This window comes from Dipodomys merriami, unplaced genomic scaffold, assembly GCF_024711535.1.
Source record: "Dipodomys merriami isolate MVZ:Mamm:240054 unplaced genomic scaffold, mDipMer1.0.p SCAF_17, whole genome shotgun sequence".
Classification (NCBI taxonomy): Eukaryota; Metazoa; Chordata; class Mammalia; order Rodentia; family Heteromyidae; genus Dipodomys; species Dipodomys merriami.
Window position 1 is genome coordinate 29,765,339 of NW_027203048.1, and position 23,376 is coordinate 29,788,714.

The following is a 23,376-nucleotide window of genomic DNA, read 5'->3' on the forward strand; positions in this document are numbered from 1 at the left end:
GTCTTATCTAGGTCAAGTTGGGTTGACTTTGGTCTGTTTGTCCCTGAAAGATTTTTGTTATACTTCCTTAATTCTATTTAGATTAATTAGTTTTAAATTGTATTTCTAATACTTAGAATAGATCGAACAAAAGCATACAGGGTGTTCAGTGAGAAAATTCAGTGAATTGTCAGTGAGCTCACAAACAAGACTTCATGGAGTTTTGTGTACAGGGGTAGATTGCCAAAGATTGCATGGGAGTATTCTCAAACTCAGGGAAAAACCAAGACATAGACTGAATGGACAAAGTTTTCTAGAATGATGAAGAACTAAAAGAATCAACCTTTGAGCTTGGCAGAAGGAATCAGTATAATAACATTCAAACAAGCCAAGCCATATTCACTGTGCTTAGAAACTGAAGCCTACATGTCACTCACTAAAGGTAAGAACAAAGTACCCAAGTAAATTCAAAGACTTTTTTATTGGATTTTATTCTGTTGCTTACTAGAATACCTAAGGGACTGAAAAGAGCCTTTGTGTTTGGGTATTTCTCAAAGAAAATTCTTTCTTAATGCCACAATGCATAATGCAAAGGATGGAGATTATTTGGGCTTTCTTTTACTCTCATGTGCTCCAAAACAATTCCACAATATTAGCAAATGAATAATTTATTTAATGTAAATGTACACACCTGTTCTCAGAGTGACGCTGACATTTTTACTTACTGTGAAGAGAAAGGCTTATAAAACAAATCTCCACAGATATCTCTAGCCCATGGATTTTTTTTCAGCGTTTGTTTAATTAACAAATCTTCTTCATCCACCAGCTTATTGTAGGAAAATTGTTGCTTATTTGTAAATTGCATAAACATAATATAACATGAAAAGATAAAGCACAATTTTCTGAGGAAAAAAACCCCATTCTCCCACCAAAGTAAGAATTTCTTTACTATGTAGTTTCTAAACATGTTGACCAGCAAAACAAAACAGTATATATAGACCAAAATACTGCTTTAAAAAAGAAATTGAAGGGACAGTGGCTCATACCTGTAGTCCTAGCTACTCAGGAGGCTGAGATCTGAGGATCATGGTTCAAAGCCAGCCCCAGCAGGAAAGTCCATGAGACTCCTATCTCCAATAAACCACTCAAAACCAGAAGTGGTTCGCAAGCGGTAGAGTACTCGTCTTGAATTGAAGAGCACAGAGACAGCGCCCAAGACCAGAGTTCCAGCCCTCTCCAGACACAAATACAAAAACAAAAACAAAAAGAAATGCTAAAATAAAGGTCAATGTTATAGTAACTAAGTAGACTCAACAATTCATTCCCAAACTTACCATACTTACCCTCCTATCCCATGGTCAGGGGTAACACAAAGTGCCATGGGTCAGAGGGACAGGGAGAATGAACAAGTTGTGTATATAGTGATCTACTTAACTAAGTTCCAAGAGAAGGAAGGGATAGACCTGAATTGGGAAAGCCTACTTTTCCCATTATCATCCCAACATCACTAATGTTCATGTGTTAAGGACAGGCAGGGACAGAAAAGTTCATTCAGATGCAGGATACATGAAAAGTTTCGCCTTCAATTCCCTCTGTTGTTTCTGTAAGTCCCATTCAGCTTTTACAGACCAGCTGTAGTGAAGGGGGAGGGTGCTGCCTTTTTAAGAAGCAGGAATTGTTCTCTGTAGGGAAAATCTCATCCAACCTTCATTCTTTAATTAGGCCCCATTTCCATGCAACTATGACTCTTAGGACTCTAGCACTACAAATGGTTGCTGTAGAATTTATAAAATAGACGAGAAACATATATTATCTAAATAAGCTCCAAGGTTACCCTGTACTTAAGAACAAAACTCCATTTCCTACTCAGTTTGCCACCCAAATTATAATCAACCATAGTATCCACTTAGCATTTCAGAATTATTCACAGTAACATTAAACACACTTTGATAATAAATCAATATACACTCAATAGAGGGACCATCGAATGTGAGTTTAAAAAAATGACATAAAAATCACCCAAAGCTGGCTGGTGATGGTGGCTCATGCCTATAATCCTCGCTGCTCAAGATGCTGATATCTGAGGATTGATGTTTGAAGACAGTCTGGGCAGACAAATCCCAGAAACTCTCATCTTCAATTAACTTGGGGGAAAAAATCAGAAGTGAAGCATTGGCTCCAGTGGTAGAATGCCAACCTTGAGCAAAAAAATCAGCAGAGAAGAAGCCTGAAGTTTGATCCCCAGTGCTAGCACAAAAAGTTAAAGAAAACAAAAACTACTCATGATTCTTATCAAATTTCAAGAGAGAATTAAAATCCTGAATTATTAAAATTTTAAATTCATTAATATGTGGAGTCTAATTGCTTTGGCCCTTTGAGCTAAATTCTAAAATTTTAAATGTAGTTCTCTCTTTTTTAAAAAAGCAAGTTTTCAGGCATGTGGAATTGGAGATGCTTTAAACAATATCATACTTTTGCATAGCTTCTTTGGAGTCACAGGTTGCTGAGCCAATCCTAGGACATACTTAAATGTTAAATATCCCTGTGAGTGAACAGGACATACTTGACTACTAAGCACTGGTACCACAATTGCCAAGGTAAAAAGAAGTTAACAACCAGGCCCTAGACCTAAGCCAGGCAAGACCATGTTCGTTCCTAGTTGAAAGACTACAGCAAAGGGACTCAGAGATTTTTATTTTAATCCTGACAAAATAGACATGGGGAAAGTCCAAATGCCTAGAGTAGCAAACCTCAGATCATTAAATTGAGCAAAAATATGTTAGTCCTGGCTGCTGGCCTGGTCCTGCTCATCCATCTATCTGCTATGCCTTGTTTGGGTAGACTTGCCCTAGAATCACCCTGCAGATTTGTAGCACCAGACATGCACCTACCCAAGTCCTTCCTGCTACCCAAGTCCTTCCCAGGACTAGGAGGCATCATCACAGACTAGGAGGCCACAGCCCTATTTCTTCATCAGTCTCATGAGAGGAGTTGCATTCTGAGAAACTTATACAGATGCAGAACCAGCAAGATGCCAGGGTCAGGATATGAAGGAAGCAAACAGCTAGGACTAAGAAAACAGCCCAAGGTAATAGAGCTGTGTCATACCTGTAAAACAGACTAGGATCACCTAACCACTGACAAAAATGACACTCCTATGTATGTTTCTTTGAGATTTATGACCTTAAAGACTAGACAAGTGAAAGCCGATCAGAAATAAGATGCACTTGTATCCAAATTGCATGAGAAGAAGGAGCCCCTCCTCACCTCGTTCCCACTCAGGTCTGGACTCTGGTTGCTCTAAGTGCCTGGGAAAAGCCACCTAAGAGACAGTGATGACAAGAGACAAGTTTTGGCTGGCTTCCTCATGGCTTCTTCCTAACTCCTTCTCTTGGTCACCATTGCAGGCCAGGCATATAAGACAACCTCTTCCTTCGTGTAAATTGTCTCAGATTGTCTGCTACAAATGTTGTCATTTGTACAGTCCCTTCAAATGTGATTATCTGGTACCCTACTTTCTTCCAACACATATGCACATGCACTATAATTTCTTGGTGTTATTTCCTCTTGTATTCACATGTTTTTTGAATCTTAAATATCACCTTAAACTTCAAAGGACATGCAACATAGTTTTTATTCTCTTCTGTTCTACCCTGGTCTATTTTTTTTTCAATTTCAGTTTCTATCCCTACTTGTTATAATAGATGTATAGGCCTAAGGCTTTCATTTGATTTCCATATTTGATTGAACTAAAAACCACCTTCAGCAAATTATAGAAATTGCTATTGTTGCTCTGAAGCTGTACCTAAGAGAAGTGTTTCTGTGTGGTCTTTAAAATAGCAATATCAGCATCACTAGAAATTCATTAGAAATTCAAATTGCTGAGCAGGAAAAATAAGACATCTGTATGACAAAGTCTAGGCATGAAATCTAATAATCCTTATGCCAACACGTCATCCAGATTATTCTGATGCCTGCTCAAGTTTAGGAATCATTATCCTCCTCTAAGAGGAGTTGACAAACTTCTATCAAAAGCTAGCAACCAAGTATTCTGTAACTTTGACAGTGAGAAGACAGTGGCTTTCAACAAATGTTACTATATTCCAATAAAACTTTATTTACACAAATATCCAGTAATATGTTTGTGCTTTTGTTTGTAACATTGACCTTTATTCTGGTAGATAAAATATTCCAGGCAATTTCTTTCACTTTTCATTTTCATGTACTTATGAAATAAGTTCTGTATCTGGGAACAGGCATCCACTCATAGTAATTCAATTATCCTAAAATATATGTTTGATTATTTAGGAATTATTCATGCTTATAGATGCAAAGAGAGTTATACTAAAGATCAGATTCATTTCTTTAACAGCTTCTTCTTGGCTCTGGAAATGAGATGGAATTTGAAACATTCATCTGACAAAAATCTTTCTATGCCTGACTCTAAGACTTTAAGACTAGTTTCTATGAACTATAAATCACAGAATTAAATGTTTACTTGTAGCCATCATTTTATGCCAATCAGTATAAAAAAGACCTGTAAATATTCTCTTTTCCCATATTACTATATTAGGAAAAGCCCAGCAGATATCAGTTGGCCACACATATCAGTTGGAAATCTGTCTAGGATTCTTTAATCACAGCTAGGAAGCCATCTGAACTCTGTACCTTGGCTGAGGCCCCTCGGGAGCCCTCTACTGCTACTACCTGTGATCAGATCTTGGTACTGCCATACACAGACACACAGACACACACATACATACACACAATGATTGGCTATGTATTATTTTATAACTTATTTCAGTTATCCATTTGTCTATTCTTATACTTGTAACATGTCTTAATTAATGTTATTTTATAAATATTGAAATAAGTTAATACATATCCTTCAACTTTGATCTCCATTTTCAAGCTTGGCTTGAATATTCAAATCTCTCTTTGGTCTATATAAATTTCAGAATCAACTTGTCAATTGTCTACCAAAAATATGTCCTTGATTTCTTACTGGAATTGAACAGCATTTGTAAGATGATTTAAGGAAAATTGACTCTGAAACAAATTTCATACCACAAACAATGTGATACATTTTTTCCATTTATTTAAATTTTACTTAACATCTCTTGAAAGCAATGTTTTTTAGATTTTGGTGCAGAAGTTTTTAACATTTATTGTAAGTTTATCTTTACATGCTTTATTTTTTTCATGTTTTTATATATCACATCTTTTTAATCACTTTGTAATTTATACATAAAATCTAATTGATCTTCAGATATTCATATCTATACCATAAATTTTAATTTTATTTATTACTTATCATTTTTTCTGATAGATTGCTTAAATTTCCTACTTAGTCATGTTGTATGTATAGATTTTAGTTTATTTCAGTTTCCTAATTTCTGTGCCTTCTGTCTACTTTACTTAAAGTGTAGCACCTCTTGCTTATTTCTAAATTCTCCAACTTTAGATGAGAGTCTTAAGTCTTTCACCATTAAATCTGAAGTCATTTCTGAATTTTACGTACACTACTTATTTCACTTTTTAGAGTTTTACTTACAGTTTGTTGTGGATATATGTCATGAATGTTAAATTTCTAAAGGCTTGTTTTGACATACACTTTTAAAAAGAGTTAAATAAATACTTCTGTTAGAATACATAAGAAATTAAGCTTTAGTATTTGCCTGACATATTACTGTAGGTTCTTTTTTCTCTGAAGTGAATTTTGAGAACTTTTACATTTTTGCATGCTTGTTAATCCTAGCTACTCAGGAGGCAGAGATCTGTGGATAGCTATATGAAGCTACCGGGGTAAATAAGTCCAAAGGAATCTGTCTCCAGTTAATCAGCAACATGTCGGGCTGGGGAGTACCTCAAGTGGTAGAGCTCTAGTTGTGAATGTAAGAGGTGAGTGTTTGGTTCAAGCCCAGTGTCAACAAGGAAGGAAGGAAGGAAGGAAGGAAGGAAGGAAGGAAGGAAGGAAGGAAGGAAGGAAGGAAGGAAGGAAGGAAGGAAGGAAGGAAGGAAGGAAGGAAGGAAAAGAACATTTGCCGATAAATTAAAAGGCTTAGTAGCATAGCCAGTCAGAATGAAAAGGAAAGAAATTGAAATAAAAACAATTTAGATAGACTAAATAATGGAAATTTTAAAACAACTATTTTCAATACTATACTGAAGTCAATACTGGTCATTCATTCATGTATTTATCCATCACTTACTTGATAAATTTTTGGACTAAAGTAATGTATATATAGATATAAATGTACACATATGGAGTAAAGATTACCTGAATGTACAACTAAATGATTGCCATAGCTATCATCAAATGGTGTGACTGAGTATGGAATTTTTTTTCCCTGAAAGGTGCATTTTATTATTCTCTTCATAAAGGACAAATAAACAGGAAAAGAGGGGGAAAGAATTCAGTAAAGAATCCAATGTATATTCTCTAAAATTAAGAAGTAAGGGCTGGGAAGCTGGCTCAGTGGTAGAGTGCTTGCCTTGCATGCCTGAGGCCCTGTATTCGATTCCTCAGCACCACAAAAGCAAAAAGAAAAAAGCCAGAAGTGGCGCTGTGGCTCAAGTGGTAGAGAGCTAGCCTTTGAGCTGAAGAGCTGAGGGACAACGCCTAGGCCCAGAGTTCAGGCCCCACGACTGGACCCCCCCCCCAAAAAAAAGAAGTGAGGGAAGTGGTGATTATGAAGCAGTAGGTGAGAATGTTGAAAGAGATGACACTGATCAAGATGCACTGTATTCATAAACTGCTTTTTAAAACGGCAACTTCTTTTTACAACTACTTCAAGATAATAATACAATAGAAATAATGGGGGAGAAAGAAAAGATGTGCTTTAAAAATAACTTGAAAACGTATTATTAAATCACCCTGAGATGAAGACAGAATAACCTCTGAGTCTTAACATCACTAGTCTGGGAAAGGTGTTCACATGGTACAAATTGGCAAACCGCCATCACCTACAGATGCATAGTCTCTATAGTTAATAGTTGAAGGTCGCCTGGCACAACATCCATCATGTTTATGGATATCACACAACAGATTTTTGTCCCCTTTGTACCATTATACCTGGTAGTAAATTAAATGATCACTATATGACAAAGAATTAAGAGAATGAAGAATATGATTCTAATGCCCAAGGTCACTGTCACTGCATACTTAACTTCAACTGCACCCAATTTTTTATACTCTTAGAAAAATGGATTTTGGATGGTGAAAAATCACAATATCTATTAATGTATGATGGGTTCAGAGCATTGGAGAGGATAATGGTATCAGAAGTATCAAGATTATATAATTGGTTGTAATGGCACACATAGGTAATACCATGACTCCAGAAGCTAAAACACAAGACAATCTCCAGTCCCAGGCTATGTTAGGCTACAAAATAAGACCCTGTCTCTAAAAACAAAAACAAAGTAGAATAAAGCTCAGCAACCATTCATTCCTTCAGTAAGGAGTTATATATACAGCATACAGGACAGCAGCATACATAAGATGTATGTTTATATGGAGCTTTCACTGTAGTCTGAATACAGAGATGGAAAATACACGGATAAATGCAACTCATTGTGAGTGCTCAGGAAAGGAAAAAGTGATCTTGGGGTGATCAAAAACACTGGTTATATATTTTTTAATTGATAAGGAAATTTGAACAAAGAAACATATGGGCAACAGCAACATTAAGTACATAAGCGCTGTGGTAAGAAAGAAGTCTGTGTGAAGAGACACGGGAACACTGCCGAGGCTGAAGTCTAATGTATACAGAAGAGTTGGAGGGAATGCTACGTAAGACGGAGACCAGGAGAACCTCTATAAAATTTATAGAACTTGCTATAGAACATGGCAACTTATTCATTTTCCTTTCTAGTTCTTAAGGTCTTTTCCAGAAATGATTTCTCTCCCATCCTTAGAATGTAACTTTCAACACTAATTTTAGGAATAATTACACACCATGGTACAAAAAGGTGACAGAGCATCATATTAATTCTCAGATGATGTATAAAGAAGTCTCAAATAACATTTGAAATTCCTAGGGTTTGCTTGATCTCTCCCTGCTCTCATTTCTTCTCGTTCTCCATTTTAGACTGCACTGCGCTCCCCCTACTGGACTATGAATGTGAGTTATGGAGTCTCTGTGACCTCATTTGCTCACCAAATGTGAACAATAAGCTCTGCAATAGCCATTAGTCATTTGTGATGTGAAAGTGTAATGAGAAGATGGATATGAAAGAACTTGAATGAGCTGGAAGTGCTAGGAGTGAGGAGCTGGCATTCAGGTGGAATATGCTAACCTATAAAACCCTTTGTAAAATGTGAGTTAGTGTCATTTTCTCTTTCCATTGTCAGAAGAATCTCCAAACTATCAATAAAATCATAACCCTAACCTAGTTTCCTACTGCTCCTGCAGCAGATCAGCCCAAATTTAGTGGCTTAAAGCAATACAATTTTATAATCTTAACAGTTCTGGAGGTTAGAAGTCAAGAATGAGTCTGACTGAGCAAATGACAAGCTATTGACAGGTCTACACATCTTCTGATAGCCATGGAGAAGAACCTATTTTCTTACTTTTCTAGCCTCTGGCATTCTTCAACTCTGGGATGATTTGCTATGTTTAAAACTGGTAATACTTGAATGTCTGTTCAACATTGCCACGTCTCTGGTTCTCTCCTAGCTCCCTTTTCAATATGCAAATACATCAAGCCCATTTGGATAATCCAAGATCAGCTTCAGCTCTCTAGATGGCTAATCAACCACTTTAATTCTAATGCCTATCTTGATATCCTATTTCATGTAACATAATATACTTATAGGTGTCAAGAACTGTGATGTAGACATATATGAGAAAATGCCGTCTTGTATATATAATACCACCCTAGACAGATACTCAGAAATTCTTACACAAGCCACCATGAGTAACACTGTGAGGGTTTTAAAGTGGGAATAAAATTGCAGCTAAGGCTTTGATGTTTAGAGGGTCAGCCTACCCTAATTAAATCTAACACACACACACGCACACACACACACGCACGCACACACACACACACACACACACACACACACACACACACATTGTTTCAAGGAGAGAATAAAATACTTGGCTCTCTATTGATCCCAGCTCTCAAGATTACCACAGTGTTTACATCTCCTTGGGGAAGAACATATAAGACGAAATTCTTTCCAAAAAAATCCGGATTCTGCTCATCAGAAGTTTGTTCCCACAGTATTTCTTTCTTTCTCTCATACAATTGTCTTTTAGACTGAATTCAATCACATGCTGCTGATTTTGGTAAATATCTTCTTGTTTAGTCCTCTTTACCTTTAATAGTTGGCTCTTTATAAGAAAAGTTATTTGGGACCAAAATATCTACAGTCATTTTGCCTATGATGACATATAGTCATGACACAAAAACTCTCCCTAGTGCCAAGGCTCTGACAGAACAGGAACTTAAGTGTAACATATGATCTGTGCATAACTAAAATTTATTAAAGTCATCAGCATAAAATATTAATCATGAACACACTACCCACAGGGCTTTCTATATTAGGCAATGAAGATAAATAGTTATGAGACATAGTTTCTGCTCTTAAAGGACTGACAAGCTCTTTGGGGGTGACAGGATTCATACATAAAATGGTAAGCTAAGATGAAAGGCAATATGCCAAGACAGTGGTTAGTGGTTGAAGCATTGAATATACCGGAGGAGGAAAAATTTCAGAAAAGGAAAAGATTCACTGAAAACACTCTTCATTCAGGCTTTATGGAACCTGATTTCAGCTTTTCTCATAAATGTGAAGAAGCATATAGGTCATTCCAGGCAAGGAGAACAGAGAGTTGGGCACAAAGGCTCATAGGTCAAAATCACACATGATTATTTTTTAAGTCCAATGGAAGGTCTGTTGTAAGCCCAGGTGGCAAGTATAGAGAACAGGAAGTCAGCTTAACTGTTGTCTGTAAACCTCTACCTCTGGGGGTGATTCAGTAATCCTTCCAAAAAGAAAGCGTAGGGCAGGGGACATCAAGATGAAGAGCCAGTTCTGGAAATGATTGTAAGACATATTCCCTGGTTACATTAAAGACCAAAATCAATAACTGAATCTGCAATAACACATGTATGTTTTGACTTATTTTCTGCACTAAATAAATCCTTGGTCAAAAGAATAATATTGTCTTTTTTCTATAAATAAATAGAATAATATTCCTAATATTCCTGTAGTTGAAAACTGTATAAATAATGCTTGCTTAGATTGACTTTATTAAAAAAAAAATACTCCTATGGTGAACACACTTGCATGAACACCTGTCACTTGGAAAGAAGCTGAGCAACCAATCATGACTTCAGGTGGCTACTGACATACTCTACCCCATTGAAATGTACTTCTTGTCATCTTTTTAAAAATGTATTTAAATTTCATTGTAAAGGTGATGTAAAGAGGGGTTACAGTCACAAAAGAAAGGTAATAAGTACATTTCTTTTTGAATAGTGTTATCCCTGCTCTCTTGTTTTCTCCCATTCCCCCAATTACCTTCAACCATAAATTGTAAAGTTTGTTTCCAGTATAATGTCTAGTGATTATCACTGTTCAATTGGTTCAACCTTCAGCTCACCATTTCTCCATTTGCTTCCTGCCATAATATGCTCTTGAAAGTGAGTATGGGTGTTAATATCTCAAAAAAAAAACTTTCAGTTCTGCTAGTGTAGCTCTAGAAAAAGTAGGGATGGGGCTGAAAGAAATGAATACAGCATATCAAGTAGTGTTTGAAAATTAAACTTGAAAGTTAATGGATCTTGCAAACAAACATCCAATAAGAAAAGAATTAATTAAAAGCATTACCAATGCCTCTGAATGTTTTTATACTTTCAAATTGGAGGAGGATTATTTCCTTCTTACAGGTGGCTCCTTTCACCAGTACTGATAGATACACACAACTTTAAAGGGCTAGAAGGCAATTAGTGAAAACATTTTCAAAGGGGCATCCCATTTTCAATTCAAAACAAAAATTCTTATGTTTTATGCTTGGATCTAAATGTGAAAATAATCATGTCACACTGCATATAGCACATGAGAAGCTACAAGGATATTTTCTGTGCATGTAGGATTATCAAAATAAAATTTTAAATTATTGGTATAATTGTAATCATTTTTTTTAGTTAATATGCAGAACTTTTACAGGGATTCAAGTCCTCAAGTCAGTTTAAAAAATATGACATTAAAATAAGTGGGTACCCAGACCTTGAATTGTAAAGTATCTTGTCCGAAACCTTACTCGTCACTTTCTCTTACTTTTTTTCTCTTTTTGGTTGGTCGTGGGGTTTGAACTCTGGGCCTGGCGCTGTACCTCAGCTCTTCAGCTCAAGGCTAGGGCTCTACCACTTGAGCCACAACACCACTTCAGATTTTCTGGTGATTTATTAGGGTAAGAGTCTCACAGACTTCCCTGCCCAGGCTGGCTTTGAACCATGATCCTCAGATCTCAGCCCCCTGACTAGCTAGTATTACAAGCATGAGAAACTGGCGCCCAGCACTCTATTTTAAATAAGGGTTTTTTATTGCAACATATTAGTTGTACAAAGGAGATTTCATTGTAACAGTTCTACATGTATATAAAATATACCTGGATCACTCATCCTTAACCTTCTTACCCTTCAAACAACTTCAACAGATTTCCTTGTCCTATTTTCTTGACTATCATCATCACTATTACCTTATCCATCAACCCTTACTCCTCCTGCTGGTACATGCAACCAACAGAGAATGTTTTGCCTATCCCTTTACTCTCTATAATTTAACAGCTCTCACTACCTCTCCTTATTCTATGTACTTAGGCACAATATATATTTATATTATTTATCCTACCTCATCATTTTTCTTCTCTCCTCCTGACCCCACCAACAGTTCCTTGGTTACAATTACATCTTATAATACAGAACATATAATATGTATAATATAATATACATATATTATATAATCTTTTATGTCTAGATTCCACAAATAAGCAAAATATACTTGCATTGGGGGGTTTGGCTTATTTCACTCAATGTGGTGATTTATGGTTTCATCTATTTTGCCAAAATAATATGCTCTCCTTCTTTATAGCTAATACTCCACAGTATATATGTATCATATTTTCTTTACCTATCTATTGGCTGTTGAGTACCTTGGCTTATTGCAGAGTTTGGCTATGCTGAACATAGCTGCAATAAACTTGGGTGTTCAGGTATTTCTCTTGTATATTGATTTACTCTCCTTCAGATATATGATCAAAAAGGTAAGGTAGACTTGAGGTAGATCAGCATTTTGAGGAAACTCCATACTAATTTTCCTAGTAGCTGTGTTAGTTGTATTCCCATTAACAGTATATAATGGTTCCTGTTCCCCTACATTTTTGCCAGCATTTGTTGTTGTTGTTTTTTTTATTGTGAAAATACTGTATAGAGGGGTTACAATTATATGGGCAAGATAATGAGCACATTTCATATCAAGCATTGTTGCCTCCGACTTTGTCGTTGTTTATTACCTTGATGATTTCCACTCTGACTAAAGTGAGCTCCAATCTTAAGGTTTAAATTGATTTTCTTATGACCAACAATGTTGAACATTCCTTCATGTATCTATTAGACTTTTTTTTTTTTTTTGGTCGGTCATGGGGCTTGAACACTGGGCTTGGGCGCTGTCCCGGTGCTTTTCAGCCCAAGGCGAGCACTGTACCGCTTGAGCCACAGTGCCACTTCCCGTTTTCTAGTGGTTTATTGGAGATAAGCATCTCTTGGACTTTTCTGCCAGGGCTGGCTTTGATCCGTGATCCTCAGATCTCAGCCTCCTGAGTAGCTAGGATTAAAGGTGTGAACCACCAGCACCTGGATTGTTTGCCAATTTATTAATTGGATTACTTTTTCAATCCTTTATATGTTGAAAAGCTGGAGATTTGCTTCAATTTTGTGAGTTACTCAACCCTACTGTAGCTAGAAAATAACCTCTCTGAGTTTTATTTTTTATATCTAAAGTAGGATATCTAAAGTAGGGACAGTAACACAATTTTTGATAAGATTAAATAAAATAACATATGTAAAGCTTCTAGCAGTGTCTGGCTTCCTGAGTGAAGAATGAATAAGGGTTATTTGCCTTGCTATGTGCCTTGCTTGAATTCTGTAGCTTCCAATAACAAAACCTGCTAAGTAACCCCTAAGGGAACCTGCTAAGTAACCCCTAAGGGATCTACAGTTTGACTGTATTCCTCTGTGTGGTGCTGCTGACCTCTTCCTGAGCTTTGGTTGGTGAAAAACTTGACAATGGCTGGCAATTTATGCTGTTACATTCAGAGGGAGCTCAGTGGGTTTGGCCATTGCAGTTTTCCTCCATTTTGCCCATCTGTGTGACTTGGGCTTTTCTCATGTTCTCTGAGAGCTGATTGCCAACAGCAAGTAAAAATACTTAAAGCCCCATCTCCAATGAAAACTACAGACAATTTATCTCTAAAGAACATACATGTGAAAGTTCTCTGCAAAATATTGAGATTCCAAATCCAACTGAATTCCACAGTGTATTAAAAAAAATAAAAGACCATTTGTCATAATCAACTAGGATTTGTCCTAGGGATACAAGGATAGATAGATAACACACACAAATCAAATCAATATGCACAATAAAAATTGTCAACCAAGTCTTTCCATTTTCTTGATCCATTTCATCTACTGAGGGGACTTTACAACTTTGGGGGGGAGGGGGAAGATTAGGTGGGGGAGGTATGGGAAGGAATGGGAAGAGGAAACAAAGGAGGAGGCAGCAATGCTTGATAAGAAATGTATGCGTTATCTTGCCTATATAATTGTAACCCCTCTGTACAGTATTTTCACAATTAAAAAAATTGTCAGCCAAGTGAAGGAGAAAGGATCATATGATTATCTCCAAAGATGCAAAATAAAGCTTTGAATATAATTTAATATTGTTTCCTGATAAAAATCTCTGAAGCAATTATGTATAAAGAAAACATGTCTCACCAAAAGGGCACATGTTATATCCATAGCTGATGTCATACCAATAGGGAGAAACAGAAATCTTATTTCCTCTTATGATATATAACAAAAGCAGAATGTCATTTCTCAGTTCTCATTTCAACACAAGACTAGGAATCTTAGCTTGAGAAATTAAAGCAAGAGAAAAAAATAAAATACATGCAAATAGGAAAGGATGAAGTCAAATTATCCTATTTGTAGATGGTATGAATAAAAGACTCTGATGACAGATAAATGGTTTAGATAAAGTTGCAAAACAACATCATATAAAATGAGTAGTATCATTACATATCAGTAACAGGATGATTGAGGAAGAAGTCATGAGGGAACTTCAATTACAATAGCTACAAATAATAAAATACCTACTAGTAATTTTAACCAAGAAAGTTAAATATTTGCATAATGGAAATTGTAAGATTTCATAGAAAAACATTAGGGAGTTCACAAAGAAATGAGAAGACTTTCCTTCATTTTTTAAAAAATAAAATATTGCTAAAATGTTGATGTCAACCAAACAATTTACAGATCTCAATCAAAGTAACTATGACATTCTTCATAGAATTTTAAAATTTTTACTAAAATTCATATGGAATTTTAAAACAGTCAAAACAATTTCAAGGAAGGAAAATAACAGCTAGAGGCATCATGATATGTGACTTTCAAATATGGTAGAAAGACATAATAATTAGAACAACATGGTTTTGACACAGAAAGAGGATGCATGAAAATAGAGTGCTAGAAATGACCCAATACACTACTGATTTCTTGATAAGGGTACTCAAACTATGTAGTGAAAGGATAGCCTCTTCAATTAATCCTGCTGGTATGCCATCTATTCATATTTACCAAACTGAAAAGACAACCAATCTCTCACTGTGAAATCAACCCAACCTAGCTCAACAAATTAGCATATACCTGTTGGGAGCCATTGGGAGCCAACAATAAAGCTCAAAGGTCATCTTGACCCCTGTGCTCTTAAAGGCACATACAAGGAACTGGCTTACTTAAAAGACACCAGGTGCCCAGGATTGCTTTGCTATGTCTGCAGTTTGTTTTAAATTTTCCTTGTTTTTCTGGACCATAGTAGAACGTCTTGAGTGTGGAGGCCAACGAGGGTACACCGTGCTGCATGTGTGGAATTCCCAATACCCAGGCTGCTCCCATGTTCTGAAGAGGACAACCTTAGGAGATACTGACTTTTATATATGCCCAGGAATTAGTTGAACTGCTTCAGACATTTCTAACTGTGGTGGGACTGATGTTTATTACTGTGCTAGGTGGGGATGTGAGGTAACTGGGACGGGTTCTTGGATCATGTACAAAGGACCTCCCCTATCCTTGTCTGGTGAATCTCGACCCCCAGGCTTGCCTTGAACCCCCTGCATGGCCAATGCTATCCTTACCAATGTAATCCTGTTAAAATAACCTTTACAGAGAAGGGAAAAGGATAACTAACTGGGAGGTGGGTCTGCCAATAAAACAAAAAAGGGGGAATCTGTAGAGCACATGGGCAGCAAAGGTGGTGCTGAGAGAGAGTACAGTGGGCAGAGACCAATTTGGTTTACATTCAGTGCATAACCAGCCCATGGAAGCTTAGGTGCAAGATAAGGTGTGACCTTGACAGTGATTGGTTCCTCTTCCTCCCCTGCCATGCCACCCGCTCCTTTTTTGCTTTAAAAAGGGCTTGCTCTGTGTTAATAAATGAGTTTTTTACTGCTTGACTTGACTCCCCGCTGCATCTGATTGTCTGGGGGAGGCTCGGAATGGGCGAGCAGCTGCATTTACCTTTCCTCGGACCCAGTCCGTCTTTTGTGGGACAGACGAAGACCCAACATATATCAACATAAAATGGTTTGTTCCTAAAATGGAAAATATGATGAGTAAAAATAATCAGATAAAAGTAGGCATTGTGTGATTCCATTAACATAAAAATCTAGAAATACAAGCTACTCTGTAGTGATGGAAAGGGGATCAATTATTCTCAAGGCTTGGAGTGACAGGAAAAGGTCCAAAGGTATATAAGGCAAGTTTCCATGCTGATAGGAGTATTTCTTTGATTGTGGTGATCACTTGTAAAAACCCACAAAATGATACCCTAGTATCAATTACACCTCAGAGGCTTGGAAAAGCAATTAACAGTGATCCATCATGTATTTTTAGGCACTCAAGATGCCAAACAAAAAGAAGAAAGAGAAAAAAATTTAAATGACTCTTACAGAAATGGACAAATGGATCAAGAAAATGTGGTATACACACACACACACACACACACACACACACACACACACACACACACACACACACGAATTTTACTCATCCATTATAAAGAATGATATTGCACCATTTATAAAGAAATGGAAAGACTTGGAAAAAGTATATTAAGTAAAGTAAGTTAGGCCCAGAGGGACAAAAGATACATTTTCCCCTTATATGTAGAAGCTAGAATTCTTTTATAAATTTATAAGTAGGTACAGTGGGTGGTATGCAAGTGTATACAAATGTATTAACTGGAATATAGTAAATTCAAGAGAACTCAATAGTGTAATTTTTGTTTGTTCGTTTTGTTTGCCAGTCCTGGGGCTTGAACTCAGGGCCTGGGCACTGTCCTTGAGCTTCTTTTGCTCAAGACTAGCACTCTACCACTTGAGTCACAGTACCACTTCCAGCTTTTTCTATTTGGTATTGAGGAATCGAACCCAGGGCTTCATGCATGTTAGGCCAAGCACTCTACCACTAAGCCACATTCCCATCCCCTTTTATTGATTTATGTTTTTGCTAGTCCTGGGACTTGAACCATGGTCTGAGCACTGTTCCTGAACTTCTTTGTGCTCAAGGCTAGCACTCTACCAATTGAGCCACAATAATTCTTTAGAAAGCCAAAGTTCAACAAAATAGACACCAGGAAATGGGGTCAAGAAGGATAGACAAATGAAGAGAAAAAGAAGGGGAGATTAAAGTCAAGAATTCAACGTATAGCCTACAAAATTAAGAAGCATCAGGGAAAGGTTGGTAGGGGAGGGATGGGTGTGACTATTCAAAAGGGTAGCATTGACCACGATGCACTCTTATTCATGAACGGTTTGTTAAATGGCAACTACTTTATACAACTACTTAGCAATAATAAATAAGAAGAAATAAAAGAAAATAAAAAGAAATCAGTTGGGGGTTGAAGGACAGAAGGGACTATAGGGGAAAGCAATACATGGATGATTTCTGAGGATACTTTTTTTTTTTTTTGGCCAGTTCTGGAGCTTGAACTTAGGGCTTAGGCATTGTCCCTGAGCCTCTTTGTGCTAAAGGCTAACACTCTACCACCTGAACCACAGAACCATTTTTAGCTTTTTCTGAGTAGTTTATTGGAGATAAGAGTCTTACATACTTCCCTTCCCAGGCAGGCTTCCAACCACAATCCTCCTCTCTCAGTCACCTGTGCAGTTACAATTACGGGCTTGAGCCACCAGTGCCAGCTTCAGGATACTTTTAAACATCTGTTTCTTCCTATGATGGAGATTATGTTCACAAAAGTGTTTTTCAACTTTATTTTACTACACTCATCTATATGCTTTTAAAGTACAATTCATGGTAGATCGAATCATTTTGAACATTGAATGAGCAAATTTATGATATGCTCAATAAACAATAAATTTATTTTATAGGTTTGATAGGAATTAAAAATAAATTTGAATTTTCAAATGTTTTAGAAATACATGTTGTACCCACATTTTGATTATTGTATTTTTCATTTATGTAATTTCCTTTCTTCTGTTGTATGAAATTCACCATCAGCATGAAAGATTTCTGTATCATAGGATAATTTGTTTTGTTCAGAAACCTGGATTTAGATAAGCAAACTAATTTTCTTCTATTCTGAACTTCAATGTCTGCATAATAAGGTTTGTTCTAGCCTTAAACTACCTTTTCTTTTTAATTAAAAAATTGATTGTTGTTGTTTTTAATGTACTGTCTAGATTTATTTATTTTTTCTTTCATTTTTTCCCTTTGTTTTATCCCCTGTTATCACTGGTTTTGATTTTGGTACCCTGTGCCTTGTATATACATTTACCTGAATTGGGGAAGGGAAAGAAACAACAAAATGATGAGACAAATGACAAAGGGTAAACCAATGCAACAGAGATACTCACAAGACATTATCTGGGAATTGAACTTTACAACTTGTGGGCAGGGATTGAGGGAGGGAGAAAAAGTGGGAGAAAAATGAGGAAGTGGTAATTAAGTTTAACAAGAAATGTACTCATTACCTTATATATGCATAATGACAATAAAATTAAATTTGAAAAATTAATTTGTTGCCAACAAAGGTTGAAACAAAGGTTGATGTAGCCATTACACTTGAGTTTTCTCTCTTCATTTTAAAATATATTTTTCATTTAGATAACTTAAAAATCACAAAACACTAAGAACAATAGCCAAAGGGATCTTTCTTTGTAATTTCCAGACATCCTATAAAGAATGTGACATTAAATACATTTTATAATCACACTAACAATGAGCCACCATGGAATGTCATATAGTTAATGAAAATCAAATTCTGACTAAAAATCCGATTCAATTTCCAGTAACAAATATTTTAAAGAATAGGTAGATATAAAAATGATCTATTTCCTAACAAATAGGGTGATGTCTTTCTGATGAAAGCATAGAATTTCATTATATATATATATCACATTTTCTTGATCCATTCATCTACTGAAGAGCATCTGGGTTGGTTCTATATCTCAGCTATGGTAAAAAATGCTACAATAAACATAGTTGTGCTGGTAGCTTTCTTACGGCCTTGTTCATTTTCATTTGGGTAAATGCCCAAAAGTGAGATTGCTGGGTTATAGGGGAGCTCTATGTGCAGTCCCAAAGAAATTTTGGTCCCATAGTTTCCCTTGGTTGCAACACATATAGTATACATACAAGATAATGTTATCAGATGAGCTGAAAAGCTCAAAAGCTATGCACATATGTCCATATAAGATGATGCTAAGTGAAATGAACCCAAAGATATAGACACAAGAAGTCTGTCTTTGTTGTTATTGTTTTAAATGTACTATGTGATTGTTTTTATTTTTTCCTTTGTATGTTCTTCCCCCTATGGTATATTCCCTGTTTGTCACTGTGCTTAATTTTGGTACCCCGCATTTTGTATTATCTAGGGAAGGAAAGGGGAATAACAAAATGCTGAAACAAGGACACAGGATAACCCATTGCATCGATACCTACAGGAAAAGAACTTTACAAATTCAGAGGGGGGGATAGTGGGACAACAACAAGGGAAGAGAAAGGGGTAATGATCGACAAGTAATGTACTCATTGCCTTACTCATATAACTATAATCCCTCTGTACAGCATCTTTATAATAAAATAAAATTTTAAAAAAGATCTAAAAGGGAGTATTTTAGAAAACACTGTTTTGTCCCAGAATTGGATATTAGTGCACAATTCTCAGAAGCAAAGAGAAATAAATTGTCTATAACTTACTACTGAATGTAGATATTTTTTCTCAAGCTTATTTATTAATTGCTCAACAAGTTCCATAATCCCAACCATCACCTTTGCCAACTCTGGTAGAGTCACTTCAAAAGAGAGAAACTGATAGAGTTATAAGAAATATAATTTTCTCTATTAAAAAATGATTTCACTTTGACAGCCCAAACCAATACCAAGCCAACTGAGAAGGTTATTTGAGAGAATAATGTGAAACTATGGGCAGTGTTCCAAGATGGGAAGACAAACTTGCTATCTGCAGCTTTCAGGTCACCGAGCTGAGATTTGCAAGTTGTTCCAGGAATTACTCTTGTTGGAGCAGACAGACCTGGTGATAGTGTATTAGCAAAACATGACAGTGGCTCTCAGAAATTTAGAGCCAAAGATAAAGGCAGAACATGAAGATTTCTAAAAAGGAGTGGTTTTTTAAGAGTTTAGAGAAGCTATCCTCCTGTCCCTTAGGAGGTGTGGAAGAGGAACTTGGTTTCCTCATGGTTCTTTGTGAAAGAACATGGAGTTAGCAAGGTGCAGTACACTTGAACATTCAACACACTTTGCACCACTTTAGCCCCAAGCATGGATTTGCTACTAGAATAAAAGACTGGTCCCCTATGTTTGGATTTCCTCATTCTCTTTGCAGGTGGCTGACAACTAAGGTCACCTAATAAAATATTGGCCGAAGTGATGTGCACAGCCTCCACTTCAATACCTTAAGAGACAGTTCCTAACCTGGTCCTTGATTCTATTTTCTTCCTCCCTAAAAGCAAGCTGACAATGGCAAGAGACAAAGTGTCTCTTGATGGCATACCCATCTACACATCTAGTAACTGTGTCAAACTGACCTGTGATATTTATTCTGGACCACTGTGTAAGAGGAAAAATACACTTGAGTTCTGTTACCATAGATTTTGGAGGGTGTTTTGAATATGTATCTTCTTTAATTCACACAGCATGGGCTAGTTCTGAGCTCAAATATTGATAAGATTAATTGGACTATGATTGGCAGTACACAAAGAAGACCGCCAGCTTACAGTGATATATATTTTTTTGCTGCGAGCAAAGTATAATATGAACCTCTTAGATGCATACATTTTTTAATATTCAAATATTCTTTAGCCTCCTGTTCACAAGATTGTTATAAATTATCCCAAGCACTTTATAACAAACATACAAGAAAAACTGAGTCAGTTTGCTTCACAAGGTTAGGGAGAATTTAGGGAGCAGAGAAGGAAGGAGAATGAAAATCTCCAGGGAGGATACCAATCATTAAACTGAGAATTTGTGTTTGTAGAACCAAGACATAGCTATGGGGGAATACCACTGAGGAACATTAAAGAAACATCAGGCTGACTAATAATAAGAATTTCCATCCAAATTCATCTACCAAATCAAGTGAATCTTCAATAAATATAAACCCACATGCAGCCATCTCTCTCTAGGGAAATCTAATATTTTCCCACCAGTCAGGATAGTTCTGCACAGCAGCCATATTACAGGGGGGGCTGACAGCTCATCTGCCTTTGCCTACTGCAATCAGACCAAAATGTCAGCTACTCTACCAGAAAGGGGCACTCTTAAAAGTAACTGAGGGACAATTTGTCCAAAGAACAATTGTCTAGGCCTTACCATTGAAGGGCAGGATATTAAGGGATTAAGAATAAATTCAGCCAATAAAAATGAAATAAATATCTCATTATATATATATATATAGGAAAATTAAATTCAAAGTTAAAAACAAATCCACACTGTCAAGAAGGTCTTTGGTAACAGGATATCCTGAATAGTCTTAGTGATTACTTTAAGAATAATTTGTTTATTTTTAGGTATAGTAAGCCAATACTTGAACTGTTCCTAACTTCCAGAAACCTTACTGGTATGAAATCTTTTACATCTTTAGTCAAATATCTTGTTTAGTATAATGTTATAATAATAAGAGTAATTGTTAGACGATGTTGGTGGTTCACACTTTTAATCCTAGCTACTTGGAAGGCTGAGATTTGAGGATTTTGATTTGAAGCCAGACCTAGCAGAAAAATCTATAAAAACCCTTATCACCAATTAACTTACCATAAGGCTGGAAGTGGAGCTGTGGCTCAAATGGTGGAGTACCAGCCTTGAGTAAAAAGCTCAGGTACAGAGCCCAGACCCTGAGTTCTCTGAGTTCTTGCCCCAGGACTGACAGATATACACAAAAAGATTAATTATTTCCAAATTTTTAGAATTACTTAATATTGAAATGAACATGGATAGACCATTGATATTTTTAGAATTATTCGTATCCACAGATAAATTGTTCCAATGCAATTATATTTAGAACAATGTATTTAAAAATCTTTTTCTATGTGAACATTAGACCTGAACTATTGATACCATAACATGTTGCATGTCTATACACAGATGGCTTGGACTTTGTTCTGTTATAGTGAATGAAGAAAGAAATACATAAAAAATACAATTTTCAGGAAATTTCCTTTATCTAACTTACACTGAGGTCAGGTAAAATATTCAATTAGAAAGAAATTGAATTGCATTGATGTATTTCTTATAGTACTAGTACAAAAGTATTGAATTATGATTGCATATAGATTCTCAGTTAATTTGACATGTTCATTGTTAATTACTGTTCATTCTTTTTTTGGCTTAGGTTTTATTTTTTATTATCTTAGATTGCACATTTATTTAAATTAATGTGCAACATCACCATCTTTTTAATAATAAGAAGCCATCCATGATATGTATTTTGCCTTAAGTAATTCTATGAAGAAAATAATTTTTACTAATATATTAAACCCTTGAATAGAGCAAATGCATTAATTTGTCTAACACATTCAGTTAGACTCTTAATGATGAGGCAAGGATTTATTCAAAAGCCAGGACTTAATTCTGAGGCCCAGACCACAAAAGATGACTTGTAAGGAAGAGATTTTATTCTGGAGGAATTTATCAGCATATGTCAGTGTGCTCCAATACAAAAGTGTTAACTACAGAAACAGCAACATACAGAATCTAATTACCTGTTTACACATTTTTGAGCAGTGTTACCTCACAAAATAAAGAGCATGGCCACACTTTCCCCAAGCTGGAAAGAAAACTTAAGGAGATTATTTGACTATTAATAAGACTATAATACTGTCACCAATTATGTATATCCTCCTTATTTACCCTTCATTAATATGAACACTTTCCAAATGAGTTATTTGTGATAATTAAGAAATGGTGAAGAGAAGGAAAAAAATATATCCAGTCAATAGCAAAACAAAACAGGAACTTCAAAAATTGCTTAAATTTTGTTCTCACCCAAGAATTTCCCACTGTAAGTGCAACTAAGCATTTCTGTTCTTAATGCTTCATCTTTACAAAGCTTTTAGCTTATTGATGTGCATGTAAGCTTTGCTCATTTTGGAAAGAAAATATAAAAGTAGAAATAAATAACATGTAAATTACAAACCACCTCTATTCTCACTGCCCACTTGTGCATGAAGATTTTGCTTGGACTCTCAGGTAGAATGGACCCCTACTCCTGGTTTTCTAATAGAGTGGTTTGTTAACCTTGCACACACTTCTTTCTTTTCTCTGGGCTCCATGAGCACAGTAATTTTTAATATTACAAGAATAACTTGGCATGTTTGGCTCAGATCTTCCTGGAGGAGTTCCAGGAAGAAGGTGGAGGAGAAGCTGGAGGCTAAACAAGCTCTCACATAGAAAGCAGTTTTAGTGTTCCAGTAAACAGTCCTAGGCCAGAGAATTACACCAAGTGTACCATCACAGTACAGAGAGTTTGGCCAAAGAGGGAAAATCCAGGCAAGGAGACAGATCTGAGCACTTGCCAGCAGCCACAGCTGCGGCTGCAGCGGCTGCAGTGGCCTCCATAGCCACCATATC